Source organism: Ipomoea nil, unplaced genomic scaffold (assembly GCF_001879475.1).
Source record: "Ipomoea nil cultivar Tokyo-kokei standard unplaced genomic scaffold, Asagao_1.1 scaffold2165, whole genome shotgun sequence".
Lineage (NCBI taxonomy): Eukaryota > Viridiplantae > Streptophyta > Magnoliopsida > Solanales > Convolvulaceae > Ipomoea > Ipomoea nil.
Window position 1 is genome coordinate 801,783 of NW_017618593.1, and position 6,438 is coordinate 808,220.

Here is a 6,438-nt window from a genome sequence, read left to right on the forward strand (position 1 = left end):
ACACAAAAACACAGCCCAATTGAAGCCGCAACACAAGCAGATTAACAACAAAACTAGCACAGCGGAAGATAAACGGAAACTGGATAAAAGAAATCCAAAAAGGGGTGTTATGCCACGTATACCACACTAGGTAACGCTAAGGCAACAATCTGCAAGTGTATAATACTATCCCAATACATCAATCTAAATAGTTTAAAAACATTGGCGCACAGGCCATAAAAACACAACGGTGCTAAGCTACCAGGCTCTAGACGTCGCTCTCGTCTAAACACCACCTGAAAGATACAAAGATAAACATTGGGACGACACCCGGTCAGCGAATAATGCTGGTAACCCACCAATACCGTTAAGTATATAAGATATAAAAACCATTTTCGAAACGGAATACATATATATAAGTCTAAAGCCAAGATCAAAAGACAACACAAGACTCACCACTCACAAGGATAACACCGGGAACACATCCCAACCACAAAGGTTAACCACACACAAGGATAAAGACTCACCCAACGACAACACATGCCAAAACACCACAAGCCTCCGTGACTACACACGTCACGAGAGAAGATCACACAACGCTGGCTTTAAAAACCCTCGCAACATCACCCATCGCGAGTTTGGTATACCTTCCTTATGCCCTGTTCCAACCTTATGGCTACCCCGAACCTTGTACCTTCTTTCCAACCATTACCTCTAGGATCCCCTGTACAGCCAAGTCCAACTTTATTCCGCCGGGACCGTCGTCCCCCACCTATAACCACCAACGAACCACCACCAATCACGGCAACACATGCCCGGATAACACATGTTATCCCCCAATCACGTGGACCCATCACTCAGGCCACAACTCCATAATCACGTCACGGCCACCACGAGGACCGCTGCAATACCTTGGTGACTAGTGTCCCATACCACTAATCATGCAATCCAGGTAGAGCCACACACGCACCACCACTCACACGAGAGTCAATTAATGGATTACAACGAAGGTATAAAACATACTCAATCAAGGAACGGGTCACAGCCCAACGACAACAACGATGAATAACACAAGTTATCATCAACCAAACGGAAGGTACAAACAACACACACGCTAGCATTAAGACAACAAACTAGCATGCTTATCAAGTGTAACACCCCGTGTTACGACCCCTAAAACCAATTAATCATTTAACCAATTATCCAAAGAAAGAATTAAATTACAATAATTAATTCGAAAAAGGCCCACCATAGTCCGTGGGCCCTCTTCTCTAAACCCAAACCCTAGTCCTAAAAGGAGTAGAGTTAGCAAGCCTATAGTATTTGGACCCTAATTAGGACTCTTAGATATATAAATAGGGGACATAGGAGGAACCTAGAACCCCCACCACAATAATCCCTCACCACACAAGAAGTTCCAAGAATTCCCCTAGGAGAAATCAAGAAAGAAGAAAGCTTCAAGAAAGACCCTTCATAGCCAAGGAATTAATTAAGGCTAAAAGGTAACCCATGTCTCAACAAAACCTATTTTCATAGCTACCATTCCCATCTTAGGAATCCCCCATATTCTTGTGTGTTGATGATTCGTTATAATGATCTTGATAATTGGTGTTATGATGCCATGGGTGATCTTGATGATAAGAGTTTCTTGATGTTCTTGATGATTATATGGTGTTCTTGATGTTCTTGATGATTATATGATGTTCTTGATGTTTACTCCCTCCGTCCCGAAATGGTTGTCTCATTTGCTTTTTGCACGCTTTTTAAGGAATTAAAGTAAATGCTATGTCATTTCCCAATTATGCCCTTCACTTTTCTTACTTTTGGAAATAAAAGCAAAAGTCATAAGGGTAAATTGGAAAAGTAGAATGATATTGATGTTCAATTTTGGAAAGAGGACAACATTTTGGGACAAACTAAAAAGGAAAGTAAGACATGGAAAATGGGACGGAGGGAGTATATGATATTCCTACCGAATCTTGATATTAGAAGACGAATTGTGTTCTTGTTGATTTAAAAATAATTAGAACCCTAGGTTGTATCGTGGAATTCGTATGGTATTATTCTTGGTATATTCGGTGGGAATTCGTATGTTTGGGTGTTGATTATGTTTGGAAAAGCATGATAGGTTATGTGCCGTATGTTCTTGCTTTTGAATCCGTTAACTGTCTACGTGTTGTTGTCAATTGCGTTTGAAAGTGTCTAAGCATGGTCTCGGGTTCCACAATGGTTCCCGGGGTGTTTTCCTGTGATGAAAGACTCAGTGGGGGGTAGGTGGGGGTAGGGGACCCGCCACCTACCCGCGGCCAATGTTGGAGACGCCGGCGGCGGCCGGGCAGCTGCCCGCCGGGCACCCGCTGACCGGAAAGCTGCCGCCGGCGGGTGACCCCTCACCCACCGGCTACCCGCTGGATTTTACCCCACCTTGGGATTTTGGCTTCCCCATTTGATGTTCCCCCAACCCCCGTGGTGTCCCAACAGACTCCGTCTATCGTGCCTAAGTCTAGTTTGATGTTTCGGGTACCGTTAGTAGGATAAATGAGTCTTATATATCGCATGCTAGTTGAATTGGTATCCCGTTGGCCTAGGTGAAAGAAGTATGAACCCCTTAGGATTATTCCTCGTTTGTGGATGACCACACATAGGTTTCATTATACGTTTTCTCCCATTCCCAATGTGTTAATGTGTGTTGCATGTGCTTGCTATGTGTTATGTGTGCATGATACCCCAATTTCGTTGTGATCGAATTGGTTATTCCCGAGCTGCGGTTCAGAAGCTGGCTGCGGTCAGATTTACACTTTCTCGGGTTGCGGTCAACCGTTTGGTTGCGGTCAAACGTTTTATGTGAGCTGCGGTTCATATTTCCTGGCTGCGGTCAGATGACATACTCTTTGGCTGCGGTCCACTGTTTGGTTGCGATCAAACTATGAAGAGCTGCGGTTCATCGGTCGGTTGCGATCGACCCCTCCGTGTTGCGATACGGGGAAGGGTGCTGCAGGGCCGTGTCAGAGCTATATGCGCTGACCCTCATGTATGGGCATGCGATTGGTCCTGTGACGCCAACAATGTGTGCTATGTGATGAGATATGGGTGATTGGATTGTTATGGAAGTGTGACCCTAGGATACATGCTAGTAAATGTATATGCTTGTATATGACTATTGGCTGTGCTTATCTCTATATGTCGAATCTGTTCCCTACGCCTGTGAATTGTGCATGCTTGATTATGACTATTGGTTGTGCTTATCCCTATATTTCGAGTCTAATCCCCGTTTTGAAAGCTAGAGTCTCTTAGCATATATCTTCATGCTTCGAAATGGTTTTTCATATATCAATGTATATATCTATATGTATTGTATTTCAACGCGTTAGAGTGGGTTACCAGCATCTCTCGCTGAACAGATATATTTAGCTTTTAGGCACAGACGAGTAGATCACCGGAGCGCGCTAGAGGCTTGGGGCGTAGATTAGATAGTTTTCCCTTTCGGCCTGCGTGCCATGATTTTGTATTGATACTGTTTGAGGTTTTTAGAATTAAGCCTGTGCACCTGAGTTCTCTAACTCAGGTGTGGCATAACACCCCGTATTCTTATAAACGTTTTGGGATTTATGATCATTTACCTTTGTTATACAGTCTTTAAAAGTTTTTGAAATTTCGGGGTGTTACATCAACGGGGAAACTCAAGATAGTTCCGAGGAACACACAAGACATCTCTTGGTTCAACGAAGCACAATGTTGAACACATAGCACGAATCAAGACACCAAAGTCCTACATGGATACCTACCATATAGTTCTAGACCTACAAAACATCCAGAAGACACTCAAATAGTTCCACAAAAGAACATCGGGAAGCCAAAAGATCAAACACCACGACAACCAAATCACGGGGAACAAATCCCAACATCACCACAACCATGTACCCGTGGGTGGACCCACGGGTAGTGCCCCACCCGTGGTCCCGCCCGCGGGAATAATATCCCACGAGGCTGTGTACCCGCGGGTAGGCCGGCGGGTGGTGGCCCGCCCGCCGTTCCGCCCGCGGGAACATACCTGTTCCACAATAAATCCCTTCACGGATTTTCTTCTCCAAACACAAATTCAAGTCCAAAACATGCCAAATCTCACCAAACACAACAAAATGACTTGAACCAAGGAAAATGCCAAGCAATGACACAAAGGAACCCTAAACACAGGCTCTAGATATGCAATATCACAAGATAAATGCATAAAACCCTCACATTTCATAGCAAAAACACAAGTAGGTTAGCATACAATATAACGATTTTTAACCTGCTTAAATTTTAATCATATAAAAAATCAATTTATCCATTCATCATGGCCAAATGTAATTACATAATTTTGCACAAGCTAAGTTTAAAAATAACAAGTCTAAATACTTCCATGACCAATTCTAATCGAATCATATATCATTCAAGTCATAATACTACAAAAAAACAATTTCACGAACCAAGTCTAAACAGTGTATATTGTTACAAAAAACCAGAATGGCAGAATATCCAATGTCTACACATATGAGCAAGAATTAAATGCAGTACAACTGAATGACTAATTGCAGCATACTCTATCAATCACAAGAGGCATCTAATGAAGTTGCAAAGGTCCACAAAATCATTCACAGTGTCCAGAACAGAAAACACTCATCCTATGTTAACAAATAATAGGAAATTGTAGCATCTGAAATGCAAAGAGAAATAATTAAGACATGTAAGATATTCTAAGAGTTAATTATAAAAAACACTCACCATGCACCATCCCTAGCAGATTTTGCTTCAAACTCCATTTAGGAGCTATCTGAACCATTCTTACCTGCACTTACTGATGATAAAATGCAAAATTTTGTAAAGAGTTGAAAGAATTACTATAGAAGATAAAATAAGAGGAAGGCAAATATAATCATGTAAAATAAGAATTACAATCATTAAAAATAATCATGTAATATGTCATTGATGTCAATTGCACTATTACAATATTCAGTTGGTGCTTTGGTTCTAACAATTTTGGAATAGCAAGTTAACTAAAAAATCTAAGATTAAATACATGGTCACTTCGCGTATAATATCTACTAAAGCCAGTCATTTCCTCTTTTTAGTTTCCAATAAAACTCAAAATATTTGTTGAACAATAAGCTTCATGGACATGTGATGGACCTTTGTTTACTAGCTATAGACCTAAAAGCTATTGCTCTTCATGCATATGATATAATATTAGAATATCATCATTGATCATGTTATAGACAATAGCAACTGATATCTCAGTTAAAGTGAGAAGGGAAGAGGAAAGGAAGACAATTCCAGTGGCAAACCACAAAATTCAGTATATCAAGCATAGAATTTAGGGATATAAACATTCAATAAAATACAAGGTTTCAAGGCACAAGTCACATAAGCTTTACCTGCAGGGTCACACACTCACACTACCAATAAAATTCATCAAAATCTGCAAAAAAAGCATCAAGATTCAATAAGCAAAAGTGGTGTTGCAGATAGCACCACAAAATATCATAACCTCAATATCAGCATCTAGTTCATAAAGCACATGTTTCTGCATATGGTATGTTTCTCCAAATATCATGTTTCTGCATATGATATGTTGTCCAAAGAGTATACATAAGATAAACTAAAGCAGAGTATTAATTGGTAAGATAAACATTTTTGTCATGCATTTATAAAGTGATTTCTATGAAGCAAAAGGTGCCCAGCTAGGGCCTGCAAAATTCCACCCAGTGCAGTAAAGGTTGTTCAGACCCGTGAGCAAGGACACAACGCTGAACCGAAACGCAAAATTTGACAAAACCCTGGAAATCGAAACCCAGCCATCAGAGGAAGTAATAGGGTTTAAGAACATTCACCACATTTGAAAAATTCAATAATAGAATTAAGACTAACCTAGGGTTGAAGACTAACCTGTAGGATGTTGATAAACCTAGGGTTGAAGACTGACCTGTAGGATGTTGATGGAGGGAAGAGGCGATGACGGCAAAGGAGAGAAGAGGCGTTGAGACGGCAGCGATGCAGGTGACGCGGAGACGGAGGTGAGAAAGAGGCGGAGCTGTGAGAGACACGAATCGAAGAATACTAAGGCGTGAGGTGTTTTTTGAGACAGGGATGTGAGAAGTGTGTTTTTGCTAAGTGTTAGTGGCGTGAGGGTCTCAAGTTTTGTTTGGGGGGAAACTTACTTTTTTTTAGAGGGAAATATTTTTGCTAAGTGTTTGAGAGGGAACTAAAAAAACAAAATGAATTTCATTTTTGATCTTACTGTTATAGGTAGGGGAGTTCAATCGGTTAACCGAACCGTTTTAATCGAATCAAATTAATCGAGGTTTTTTTTTCTTTAACTGTTAACCGAACCGAAGTTTGCTCTACCGAATTCACCGAACCGAAATTTTTTTTCGATTAACCGATTAATCAAACTTTTTAAAGCTAAACTTTAAAATTCTA

At 40.8% G+C, this 6,438-nt stretch overlaps 1 long non-coding RNA gene across 3 annotated transcripts; it reads right to left on the minus strand.

The window, feature by feature from the left end:
- Positions 1 to 229: 229 nt before the first annotated feature.
- LOC109149955 lies at positions 230 to 6,204 on the minus strand. Of its 3 annotated transcripts, none has more exons than XR_002049054.1 (4): positions 5,942 to 6,204; positions 5,394 to 5,795; positions 4,744 to 4,816; positions 230 to 275 (listed from the first exon to the last, which is right to left on the minus strand). It is a non-coding gene; the product is annotated as an uncharacterized LOC109149955 (long non-coding RNA). The 3 variants fall into 3 exon arrangements; XR_002049052.1 differs by lacking the exon at positions 230 to 275 and adding an exon at positions 4,396 to 4,675; XR_002049053.1 differs by lacking the exon at positions 230 to 275 and adding an exon at positions 4,396 to 4,675 and having other exon boundaries at positions 5,924 to 6,204.
- Positions 6,205 to 6,438: the final 234 nt, after the last annotated feature.